Source organism: Malaclemys terrapin, chromosome 1, assembly GCF_027887155.1.
Source record: "Malaclemys terrapin pileata isolate rMalTer1 chromosome 1, rMalTer1.hap1, whole genome shotgun sequence".
Taxonomy (NCBI): Eukaryota; Metazoa; Chordata; order Testudines; family Emydidae; genus Malaclemys; species Malaclemys terrapin.
The window spans coordinates 303749853-303763039 of NC_071505.1; the positions used below are offsets into that span (position 1 = coordinate 303749853).

At 47.6% G+C, this 13187-nt stretch overlaps 1 protein-coding gene and 1 long non-coding RNA gene across 7 annotated transcripts in view; one reads left to right on the plus strand and one right to left on the minus strand.

Moving 5' to 3' along the window:
• The window catches only part of STARD13 (StAR related lipid transfer domain containing 13), a 442897-nt gene that overhangs the window by 47538 nt on the left and 382172 nt on the right, over nt 1–13187 (plus strand). For all 5 annotated transcript variants that reach the window (XM_054015314.1, XM_054015313.1, XM_054015312.1 and 2 more), the window contains one exon: nt 6212–6382. The gene's annotated coding sequence lies outside the window, so the exon portion shown is untranslated. The remainder of the gene's footprint in view (nt 1–6211; nt 6383–13187) is intronic.
• LOC128829877 (uncharacterized) overlaps nt 1–13187 on the minus strand; it is a 91615-nt gene that overhangs the window by 19047 nt on the left and 59381 nt on the right. Inside the window, exon 3 of one of the 2 annotated variants that reach the window (XR_008443500.1) lies at nt 8074–8197. This is a non-coding gene — a long non-coding RNA (uncharacterized LOC128829877). Of the gene's footprint in view, nt 1–7927; nt 8198–13187 lie in introns of those variants that run through there. The other variant, XR_008443499.1, reaches the window with a different exon arrangement.

Here is a 13187-nt window from a genome sequence, read left to right on the forward strand (position 1 = left end):
AGGGAGCAGGGCTGCAAGCTGCGGCCGAGCGGCGGGAACTCAGGCCCCGCTGGAGACACCAGGCGGCTGCAGCGATGTTTGGGAGAGGGGTAAGCGGCGTGGTAAGGGGCCGGGGCACCCCCGACCCCATCCCCCACAGCCCTGACCCCCAGCTCCGACCCCAGCCCCTCTGAGCCGGGCACCCCCCGACCCCCATCTCCCCACAGCCCTGAGCCCAGCCCCTCTGAGCTGGGTACCTCCCAACCCAGCCCTGGGCAACAGCAGCACCACCCCCAGGCAGCGACAGCCCATTGGCACCAACCATCAATCACCATCGCCCAGCAACAGCCCATTATGTAATTGCAAATGTATACATACCATTAAAGCATTTAATGTTTTTAAATAATGTATTTAGTGTATTTTCAAATTATTACAAATTAATTTTTGAATGTATTTCACTAGTTATTTTTTACATTTCCAAATACATGTTACTATAGTATTGCAACTTTTTATATGGAAGGGGCCCCCGAAATTGCTTTGCCCCAGGCCCCCTGAATTTTCTGGGCAGCCCTGCCCAGAGTGTGTGAGGAGCTGGGGAGGGAGAGAAGCGGGGTCTCCTGGAGCCAAGCCCGGGCTGCGGCGGCGGCAAGAGGGGCTCCCGGAGTGTGTGAAGAGGTGAGCGTCCAGCTGGGCTCGTCGGTGCTGAGCAGGTAGCCCCACAGCCGGAGATCTTCGCCTTCCCGCCCGCCGGGGCTGGGCCAGGGCGTGGGAGGCTGAAGAGCAGCAGGTCCGGGGGGCTCTCCAGGTCCTCAGCTGCCAGCATGTCAGGGGTGAGGGTGGTGAGCACAAACTGATCCACCTTGGCCACTAGCAGCGCCGCAAAGCCCAGGGAGGGGGCTATGTACTCTGCACCGCCACCTGGAAGTACTCCCACTCCGCGCCGCCCAGCAGCTTCACCCGCATAGGGACAGAGTCACGGCTGGGCCAGGGCTTGGCCACCGTGTGCTGGTAGCGGATCCCACGTTTGGCGGGGAGCCCGGTGCTGGGGTGGCAGGGAGTGCAGGGGGGGAAGAGAGAGCCCAGTGCTGGGGCGGCAGGGGGTGCGTGTGGGGGGGCACTGGTGGGCGGGGGGGGGGAAGCTCAGGACTGGGGGAGGGGGGGGCAGCCAAAAATTTTTTTACTTGGGGCGGCAAAAAACCTAGAGCCGGCCCTGACCATAGGAGCCTGTAATAGTGTGACCTGTGCTCTCATTATCCTCTGGGGACAAAATTGGATTTACCCATGATAATTTATGAATACTGTATCTTAACCAGGTTATTGTGATGTTTACTAGTACACATATAGTGAGTTAATTTAACAGAAGCGTTATCAGGAAATGCACCCAGACCCGGGAAGGTGGATGCAGCTTAGCTTTTCAGCAAGCTCTCAAGACAATAGAAGAGCCCTTTGCTGTGATGCTCTGGTACAACCCCCTACTGAAACTGAGACAGGTTTTCCCAGGAATGACTTGGTCCCTGTGGGGACAGGGGAGTGGTCAAAAGGCTCAGGAGAGTTAGAGATACAAATGAAGGAGAGTTGTTTGAAACTGAGAACCCAGAGCCTGCTGGGCAGGGGTTTAGCAGAAGTTAGCCCTGCCAGCATCCCCTTCAGGATAGTTATGTGCTAGATAAACATGCATGTAGACCTGAGAATACGAATTTAAAACAACAAAAGAAGTGCATCGTTCCTGTGGTTAATTAAACATTACACTGGGTTGAAGAAGGTTGTTTTGTTTTGGGTCACTGTAATTCAGTGCTTATAGGCTCCTGAAAGGAAGAACTGCAGGTACTGATCCCATTTGGATCTTCTGGGTAAATGTAGCCGACACATAGACTGGGTCCTGGCTTATGGTACCCTAAGTGTGGGAGAGTCATCTGGTTCCACCCCAAGAGAGGTGAAAGCATGAGTCTGACACCTGTGGGGGTGCATTCAGAGAGGGTCAGAGGAGCTGCTAACCCTGTAACTGTGAAATTTTCACCTTCTTGACAAATGTGGTTCCTAAGAAGTATTACTACTACCACGAGACTGATTTCTCATGTTGGAAGTTACCATCTATCTCACTATAGAGTAATCATACAGTTGACTTTCCCTCCTGAGGGAATTCTGCACCAAAAAATTAAAAATTCTGTGCACAATATTTTAAAATTCTGCACATTTTATTTGTTAATTGAAACTGGTGTGATTATATGTTATTTTATTTTGGTAATTTATTTCAAAATACCTGTCAGCAAGTATGTCTATAACAATACAGACAACAACAAAAATTCATGAAATGTTTTTTGACAAACACATTCCTTACTAGGCATATTAATAAGAAGATTGAGTAATAATATTTCCTGTGCCTCTCAGAAGCAGTGCAAAGGCTTGGGGGAGTCACGGGTAACGGAGGAGCTGAGGGAGAGGGAAGTAATTGCTGGAAAGGAGCCTGGACATGAACTTGGAGAGTTGCTTGGGTGTGGGTGGGGAAAGTATGGAACAGGAAGTTTGTTTTGTTTTTGCAGGGAGGGAGGGATTGTTAGGAAGCCTCCCCCATGCAGAACCTGGCTAACCCCTAGTCTCTCTCATTCAGTCAGGCACATCTGCCCTGTCCCTGCACCCCCCACTCAGCATCCCCTCTATTCCCTGTCCCCATGTGGCTCTGTACCCCCACTTAGCCACTCCTTCCCCCTCCCCATGTGTCCCTGCACCCTCACTCAGCCTCCCCATCCCCATGTGTCCCTGCACCCCCACTCCCATTCAGCTACTGCCCCAGTCTGTTCTCCCCCCTCCAACTAGCCCTTCTGAACCCCAGTCTGTGATTTCCCTAGCAGCCCCATGTGCCTCACATTATCCAATCCCCCATATTCTATGCCTCTTGACCTGGCCATGTGGGGGCCTCTTCTCTTCCCTATCCACAGCTGGGGCTGCTCTAACCTGGGAGTGGCTGCTCTCTGTTCTGGTGCCACAGCAGCCCCTGGTGGGCAAAAGACGTAACTGCAGCACTTTTCCAGGAGAATGTATTTTCTGCTGAGGAAAAAAAATTCTGCGCAGGACATGAATTCTGCATGTGCACAGTGGTGCAGAATTCTCCCAGGAATATGACTTGTAGCTTCTCCACTACTAATCTAAAGATAGTCCCCTACCTAGAGCAGACCTGTGAAAGAAGATATGGTTTAATTTACAGTTTATTCATAGACCATGTATTTTCTATTGTGTTTAGTTTGGAGACCCACATGAAATTTCTTGATAAACTGTGACAAAGTGGGAATTTTTTGTAATTTTTTTTTAATTCCTATGTGTGCCTCAGTTTCCTCTTACACCTATACCATGCATGACTACCCAGCGGGGAAAATGATTAAGTCTGCTCTGAGGCTGAGCAGGAAACATAGATGGGCATGTGTCACCCAGCTGCCTGGGTTGTTAAAGAACAGGCTGAAAACGACACAAATCAACAGCGGATCCAACAAGACAAAGACATTCTGCCCCCAGTGACTGAACAATCCACACATAGCAGCAGGAAACCTGGCAGATGGGACATGTGAACTGAACTGGAGAACAAAGGGGGACAAGTGTTAGTTGACGGGGGTGGAAGAGCTTCCTTTTGGAGGGACTCAGGCATCTGGAGACAAAGAGGGACAGGGCTAGAGAGCCAGCAGCTTGGCTGGCTCATTGAGTGTACGCTTGGCTAGGAGGGAGCTTCTCGGCTCTCTATGAGCTGAGGGGTGAAAACATTATCTACTAACTTCTGCCTCACTTTGCTAACCTAAGCACTATAAGATTCTGTGAACCAAGTGACTATGAATGGCTACCTTGTTCTGAAAAGGCTACCTGTGTTACTGCAAATATTCCCTGAGAGCATTATGCCCCGAAGGGTACAGTACAAGCCTCCCACAGAACTCTGGCTTAGTTGGATTCGCTGAAGCGAGCCATGGAGTCAGACAGGGTTTGCTGGTGCCAAAAGCCCAGTCTTAAAGGCCACGTGACTGCTCCTGCAGAACTGTGTGAGTCCTTGCGGCCTGGCACACTAAGGGATCACTCCTGAGAGACTGGTTTCAGGCTACCAAAGTAAGGTATTAGAGTATGTAAGGGGGAAAAATCTGGCCCTTACTTTGTATGTTAATGGCATTGTGGTCCTCAAATGCCAGGTACATGGTGTTTTATATATTCAAAAATGTGAATGATTACCCAAAATCTTCACCAACCTTCCTAGTCGCTGGAGGTCACCTCTCACATTAGGCCTGTATGACCCTTCCCAAAAACCCCTCCCTGCTTATTTCCCTCCAAATTCTACTCCTGAACCTCTTCCCTTTCTCCTTTATCTTTCCTTTCATCTGCATATTAAGATGGGGAAACAATGGATCTAGTAGCCTTCCCAGGCCACAGTGTACCATACACTGCCAATTTCCCAGCACTATATGGTTTCCTCACTCCCTTGTGCCCCAGAATGTAGTTATAAGGGGAAGCTCTAGAGACCGAGCAAATCTGAGACCTGTAGAACACGGGGGATCGCAGGGGAGGTGAGAGAAGCAGAAGTGAGGATGGGATGTTGGGGATTGAAAGAGGGAAGAACCAGAGAAGATTTGATTTAGTGAGAGAGGGGAACTATTCTAATGGATCTGAGAAGCTAGACTTTGGCCTGTTTATGGTCTAGGTGAAATTTGGAGCTAGTTCTGGGTGAAATTTGGAGCTAGTTCTTGTATTTTTTGAACAAGTTCACTCATCTCTAATTCTGCCTCTAATATAATTTTTTCTTGGTACCCTTAGTACCGGACAGATGAATATACACCCACACGTGACATAATACAACATACTAAACCAGGGATTGGCAACGTTTGGCACTTGGCCTGCCAGGGTGAGCCTCCGGTGGGCCGGGCCAGTTTGTTTACCTGCTGTGCCCGCAGGTTTGGCCAATCGCAGCTCCCACTGCCCACGGTTCGCCACTCCAGGCCAATGGGCCCGCGCCTTTCCTGAAATGTGGTGCACAGAACTGGATACAATTCTCCAGTCGAGGCCTAGTCAGCGTGGAACAGAGCGGAAGAATTACTTCTTCTGTCTTGCTTACAACACTCCTGCTAATATATCAGAAAATGATGCAGACTGCTCTGGTGAATGGCGACCCCAGGGTTTCCAAACTCCCAGGCTAGCTGCCGCCTCCCGCTACCCAATGGGGCCGAGCTGGTGCAGGAGTCTGGACTCCTGGCCCCCCTACAATGGGGCAGTCCATATGGTGGGGCTGCTCCAGAGCAGCAGAAGCTGGAAGACCATCCCAGGATTTCCAGCCTCTTGGCTCCATCGCAGGGAGCCTGGAAGCCCTGAGAGTCTTGGCTGCTACTGATGGGCCTGATTCTTGTCAGTTCTACTGCAGTGGCAATTAACACAACGCATATCCATTTCAATCAGTTCCCTTTGGGGAGCACAGTTCCTTCCAAAAATACCATGTTTGGTGTTTCCAAAACAAACATTTTCAGAATTTTTGGTTTGCAGGAAATTTCCAAAAACTAGATTTGGTTCTGAATTGGATAAAAAACAAATTTTGAAACGTCAACATTTCCCACAAACTGGAAATTCTGCATTTCAGCCAACTCTAATATTAATATGTAAAGAGCACTGTAAGGGTTATGTAGTTTTTGTACAGTTCTTTGAAGCTTAGTGTATGCAATATTTTAAACTTTGCAGAGTGGCCTTAATCCTTGCACATGCTGGTGCTATAGGAGAATATAAAGAATATTCCCAAAATATTCTATTTTTATGTGGTCAAAAAGGGACTGAAGAACACTATCTTCTGTTATACAGCAGTGGTTTTCAAACTAGGGCCACCGCTTGTTCAGGGAAAACCCCTAGCGGGCTGGGCTGGTTTGTTTACCTGCCACATCCAGAGGTTCAGCCGATCGTGGCTCCCACTGGCTGCGGTTCGCCGCTCCAGGACAATGGGGGCTGCAGGAAGGGTGGCCAGCATGTTCCTCAGCCCACGCTGCTTCCTGCAGCCCACATTGGCCTGGAGCGGCCGAACCTGTGGATGTGTCAGGTAAACAAACTGGCCCGGCCCGCCAGGTTGCCGATCCCTGTACTAAACATTAATATGTTGTCAACATACTATAACCAAGCCAGTAATTCCTGTTGATATTAACTTCATATTTTCATCTGACATGCATTTTAATACATTTCTTAATAATGTAATCAGTTGTTGTAACCTCTGACCATCCTGTTGTTGTAGACATGATCTTCTCTGAAGCAGATACCATTATTGTTAATCATGCTGAACAACAATAATAAGAAAAGAAAAGCACTTTCTGAAGGCTTCAGAAGAAACATCTGTCTATTATGATTTTGCATTCATTGTACACATAATCTGCAGTTCAAGATCTCCTCCTAACCTATTATACAGGTAAACATTTCTAGTAACAAATGATAATGTGTACAGAATATGCATTTAAATAACTGTCTGATTTATTCTCTTCCTTCCCAATCACTTTCTTTAGAAGTAACTTTCTTATCGTCAGGATCTTAAATTACATTGCGAACTATAAGATAGTTACAATTCCCACTTCTACTGACTGTGCCAGGTACTGCACTGCAGTCTCTGCAGCCCATTAAGATTAATAGATCAGAGGTGCTTTGCATTATACATATCTTTTGAAGTGTAATAGAAAAGGCTGCAGTGTTATAACTTACTTAGATAAATGCATTGCAAAGAACAGAAGGTTTTTAGGCTTGGCAGAGATCACAGAAAATGACAACACAAATTAAGTTCTAAAACAAAACATTTTGGGTCAGGTGCGGAAGCCAGAATTTTTAACTTTTGCTTCAGAGATCAATGTTGTATTTTGAATGTTCTGGGTATCTAGAAACAAGCTTTTAGACTTGAGGGGTTTAGCACTGGTAGGAGGAGGGTGATACAGAGACCAAAGATGAGGTTGGGTTTATTGCATATTAGAGAATCCAAACTTTTTAAAGTCTGCGGAAGCTGAGCTTTGCACCCACATGGCAGAGTGGCACTCAGCCCCGGCTGTCTCGTATCACAGCAACCGGCTCAGACTTCATTGGGTGGATAGCCACACTGAGCCGTTTATTTCAGATCCCTCCACCAATGCCTTTACAGTGTTGTACAACAATATTATGTACATTGTCTTTTGTATCCTCAGCCCTTTTCCCAGGACCCAAGAGATCTCCCTTCCTTGTAGTCTCCTCTGTGCCACTAGCTCACTCCTTCCCTGCACCCCTACTTCCTTCGCCCCTTTTTTATTAGTGTTTTATTAGAGCTGATGGGCTAATTGGCTCTTTAGCTCACCCAGCCTCACCATCTGATTAGATAATTAACTTCAATTACCCCAATCAACCCTCTCGTGGAAACTCATGGGTGATCAGAGTGCAGGCTTACTCTTAACTCCCTGCACTGTATCACAACCCAGTTTAATACAGCAGAAATAAATGATGAGCAACAATCACCTCTGTTAGGATATAGATATTCAGGCCTGTCTGCAAAGGCCTATACTTTAAGAATTTAGGTGTATTCTTCTCACTTAGCTAGTTATAGATGTGACGGGTTGAATCACAGAAACCCTCTTGGGAGCTGCCACCTGATGTGTCAAGACTACTTCTACCCCTGATTTCCCTGCCAGCTCAGGACTCCAGCACCCTGTCTTGCTGAGCCAGACACTCCCGTCTACTCCAACAAAGACCCAGGGTCTGAATTACTTGCCCCAAAGCTGCAGGTTTACCTGAAAACAGTTAACGGAAGTGTTCCTGTCTTTAACACTCAGATGCCCAACTCCCAATGGAGTCTAAACCCAAATAAATCCGTTTTACCCTGTATAAAGCTTATGCAGGGTAAACTCATAAATTGTTCACCCTCTATAACACAGAGAGAGAGAGAGATATGCACAGTTGTTTGCTCCCCCAGGTATTAATACACACTCTGAGTTAGTTAATAAGTAAAAAGTGATTTTATTAAATACAGAAAGTAGGATTTAAGTGGTTCCAAGTAATAACAGACAGAACAAAGTAAGTCACCAAGCAAAATAAAATAAAATCCACAAATCTATATCTAATCAAACTGAATACAGATAATATCCTCACCAGTTCCAGAATGCTTCCTTTTAGTGTGAGTCCAGCAATCACCAGGCCTCTTGCAGTCACTGTCCTTTGTTCCAATTTCTTTCAGGTATCCTGTGGTGTGTGGAGAAGATCTCTCTTTTACCAGCTGAAAAACAAATGGAGAGGTCTCCCAGGGGTTTAAATAGACTTTCTCTTGTGGGTGGAGACCCCCCTCCTCACTCCTATGCAAAGTCCAGCTCCAAGATGGAGTTTAGGAGTCACCTGGGCAAGTCACATGTCCATGCATGACTCACAGTTTTTACAGGTAGCATCCATTGTTTACATGCTACCTTGAACGTCCTCAAATAAACTTCTTATGTGGATTGGAGTCTTCCAAGATCCATTGTCCTCTAATTGTTTCTTGATTAGGTACTTAATTTCAACATTCCTTTCTCCAGGAACTGACCAAATGCTCTACTAAGGTTATTTAGAAATCAAGCCAGTACACAGCCAACATTCATAACATTAATAACTTTGAATACAAAATGATACATGCATACAAATAGGATTAATACATTCAGTTGATCATAATCTTTACGGAGATATGTTACATGGCATATGTAGCATAAAACACATTCTAAGCATATTTCCATAAAGCCTTATGGGAGGTACTGTCACAATAGAGGTACAAAACAAGAATCAAAATCAGTCTGCCTGTTTATAGGCCTTCTCCCACTAGGATAGTCTGAGGCCTTGTTCTTAGGCTAAGGCCTTTGGCTAAACAGCAGGGGCAGCCATAAGCTGGGAAGCGAACGGTTATGTCCTTACCAGTCACACTGAAATAAGGCAGTTTTGGGCTGTTAAAAAGGTGGTTCTCAAACTAGGGCCGCTGCTTGTTCAGGGAAAACCCCTGGCAGGCCAGGCCGGTTTGTTTATCTGCCGCGTCCGCAGGTTCAGCCGATCGCAGCTCCCTCTGGCCGCGGTTCGCCGCTCCAGGCCAATGGGGGCTGCAGGAAGGGTGGCCAGCACATCCCTTGGCCCGCGCTGCTTCCTGCAGCCCCCATTGGCCTGGAGCGGCGAACTGCGGCCAGTGGGAGCCGCGATCGGCTGAACCTGCGGACGCAGCAGATAAACTGGCCCGGCCCGGCAGGGGCTTTCCCTGAACAAGCAGTGGACTGGCTTTGAGAGCCACTGGCCTAGAAGATTTAAAGAAAATTTAGTTTGATAGCATCCTGTCTGGCAAGAACTCACTTATCAATAGGTGGGGTGTGAAATCCTCATATCTTTGTTCTATCACTGTAGTCCCCACTTCCCTATTGTTTGTCTGTATAATCTGTCTCATTCTGTGATTGTTTCTGTCTGCTGTATAATTAATTTTGTTGGGTGTAAACCAATTACAGTGGTAGGATATAATTGGTTAGATAATCATGTTACAATATGCTAAGATTGTTTAGTTAAATTTCAGTAAAATGATTGGTTAAGGTATAGCTAAGCAGAACTCAAGTTTTACTATATAGTCTGCAGTCAATCAGGAAGTAAGGGGGGGGGGAATTGGAATCATGTTTTGCTAAGGGGGGGAATGGGAACAGGAACAGGAACACAGGTAAGGCTCTGTGACATTGCTGGGAAGGGGGACACTGAGGAAGGAAATTGGAATCATTGCTTGCTATTAGGGTTACCATATTTAAAAAATAAAAAAAGAGAACACTCCACGGGGCCCTGCCCCCGCCCCTTTCCCACCCCCGGCCCCGCCCCAACTCCGCCCCTTCCCCAAAGTCCCCGCCCTAACTCCCCCTCCTCCCTCCCAGCCACGCGAAAAGGGCTGCCCCAGTGCTACCGGCTTCACGGTTTGCCGGGCAGCCTCTAGACCCTGCGCCCCTGGCTGGCGCTTCCCCAGCACAGCTGGAGCCGGGGGCGTAGGGTCTGGAGGCTGCCTGGCAAACCGTGAAGCTGGTAGTGTTCAGGCTTCGGGCAGCCCCCATGCCTCCCGACCCTGTGCCCCCGGCCGGGCACTTCCCCTCCCTAGCTCCGGCTGCTGTGCTCCTCCCCTGACTCTTCGGCTCTGTTTAAGAGCCGAGCTGCCCGAGCGCTCCGGCTTCGGGCAGCCCCCTTGCCTCCGAACCCCAGCCGCCGGAGCAGAGCAGCTGGAGCCCGGGAGGGGAAGTGCCCAGCCAGCGGCTCGGGTCCGGAGGCTGCCGGTAGCGCTCGGGCAGCTCTGCTCTTAACCAGAGCTGAAGAGTCAGGGGAGGAGCAGAGCAGCCGCGGGAGGGGAAGTGCCCAGCCGGTATTTTCCCAGACATGTTCGGCTTTTTGGCAATTCCCCCTGGACGGGGGTTTGATTACCAAAAAGCTGGACATGTCCGGGAAAAACCGGATGTATGGTAACCTTAACCATAATAAACATCGAATTGTTTGCACCTTCAGACTTCGGGTATTGCTGCTTTCTGTTCACACGAGAAGGAATGGGAGGGTGAAGGGATAAGCCCTCTAACAACCTCCCCAAAAAACTGATTTCCTTCTGCTGGCTTGTACGGTTAAACTGAGAGATACCAGTGACTGGATGAATCACAGACCTCTGGCTGGCTGTGAACACACCCTTCTGTTAACATAGCTAAAATTACTTGATCACAACTGCTCACCTAAGACAAAAGGAGCGTTGAACTGAATGGCTGGAGGTTGCTGCAGTTTGAGAGTCATGGATGGCAATTTCATTTTGGAAGGAATGTAATCAAAGTATTTGGGGAGAAAAAAGGAGATGTGAGTGCTTCTGGGGAGGGGAGGGCGAGAGCGTTAAATAGGAATGGGTAGTGGGGATGTGAGAGAGGTTGGGGGCTTAGGTGAGGGAGGTGTGGCACCCCCCAGCTCTGCCAGTACATCCCAACCCCCCTGCACCCTTCAGCTCTGTCAGTGCACCCCAACTCCCCTGCATCTCAACCTCTGTGCACCCCCGGTTCTGCCAGTACACCCCAACCTTCCTGCGCCCCAACCCCCATGCAAGCCCAGTTCTCCCAGTTCACTCCAACTCTCTCGTCCCCAACCCCCTGCACTCCACAGCTCGTCCAGTGCACCTCAAACTCCACCTCCCATCTCTGCTGGTACACCCCAACCATTCTGTACTCCAAACCCCCAGTTCTGCCCATGGATCACAACTACCCTGTACCGCAACCTCCTGTACATCCCACCTCTACCAGTGCACCCCAACCTGCCTGCACCCCATCCTGCATGCATGCCTCACTCTGCCAGTGTACTCCAACCACCCTTTACCTCAGCTCTGCCAATACACTCCAACCCTGAACCCCAACTCCCTGCATGCTCCATCTCTGCCAGTGCATCCCAACTACCCTGCACCCCACCCTTCTGGCACTGCATACCTCTGCCAATGCACCCTAACACTGCATAAAAGCTATTTAATAAGTGTTGGAAGAACATTAATTGCGAAATTGGAGGGTTCGTGGCTGATGGAAAAAGTACAATGTGGCATTAAAAGCTCTGACAACTCAGTGTTTCTTGGAGATGGGGTATATCTATTGGACCGAGGTCAGAGGATCTTTCTCTGACGTAAAACAGTCAGTATTTTGGAACAGAAACCCTGTCTTTGATTTCTTTTGCCGGCCCTTCCACATACTCCACACTCCAACCATTGTGAAACACAACCAGGAACACCATTCCACTGTGACATAGTTGTCCTTCACTCCAGGTGCTACAAGTGATTCGGGTTATAGGAAGGGGGAAGTAACAGCAATAGAAATGGCAATAAATGAAGACTTCAGAGATGTGTTCCCTGCTTGTGGGAGGCAAGTCTGGGTGGAGTAGTGGGGAGAGCCCAGGTTGGAGGAGGGAACACATTATATGGATCAGGGCCATGGCTGGAGAGGTGTGCCAAAACAGGGCTGGTGGGGCACAGCTGATGTCTGGGGGCGGGGGGAAAGAGGGAGTGAGGGAGTTGGCTGGATAGCTCAGTATGCTAATTGCAGGACATGAGATGTACAACTGCCTAAATGACTACTAAATCCTACTAACAACATCTCTGTTCCTTTTAAAAAAATATTTTTTTTTTGCCATTTGATTTCGCAGTTCTTTATGTTAGTACAGAATTAAGGTTGATTGATGGTATGTTGTCCCTTTTCAGAGTGCTGAGTTGAGCAAAACTTCAACTTCTGAAAAACCAGGAAATGCATAATTAAGGTTGCCTATGCAACCTTAACTCTGCCCTCTTTCAGCAATGTCTCAATATGCCCTGTCATCACACATACCTTTCCTCTGCCAGTCGAGAGGGGATGGAAGGCATGGGGGACACTGACATTTTTATTTTGCCTAATTTTGAACCTCCTCTAACACTGTGTAGGTTTGAAAATTTGTATAGAAGTTTAATATTATTTTGGGCTCATATTCTATTTAGCAGAAAGTATTTCAGGAGAAGCAGAGAGAAAAATCGGAATCTGCAAGATGCACATGGCTCATGATCTCTTATTGTTGTAGGCCTGATCCAATACCTCTTTGTTCTTTGTCAGCACTTGCTCTGTTTTATGACTAATGTCGAATTTTAAACTCCCTGAGGGACTGGTCACATGATTTGTCTGTAAAATGCCATATACATATTTAAATACTTGTGATAAGTCAGTGGGAGCTTGAGTGTGCAAGGAATGTAGGGTCAGGCCCTCAGTCTTCCAGTATGATGCATCTAAGCATGGATCTTGAGTATTATATGGGTTTTTGTGATGCATTGAAGAAGAATCAGTCCATTCGGACTATGAATTAAATTCCACTTTTAGATATTAATGGTAGGTTTCAGATAAGAGGTTGAATCAAAGTGTTTGGCTTTATAATTAGTATATTTAGTACTGCTGCTGGATAGACATGGAGTCTTCCATGGTAGAGCAGAGTAGATAGGCCAAAAAGCAGAGGGGGTTAGCATGATGCCCTAGTAAAACAGATTTTTCTGTCCAGACACAGGTTTGATTGAAGGCCAGTTCAAAGGAATTATTGCAGCCTGTATGTGGAAAAACTGACAGGCAGCAGCCTCCTTAGATATGTTGCTATTGGGAAGATAGCATATAGTTGTTTCACCACAAGCATAAAAGTCCTTCAAATATCACTACTCATGATGGTTATGATCATCTGTATATTTTCCAGTAAGAGAAGAAATAAAGAGACTC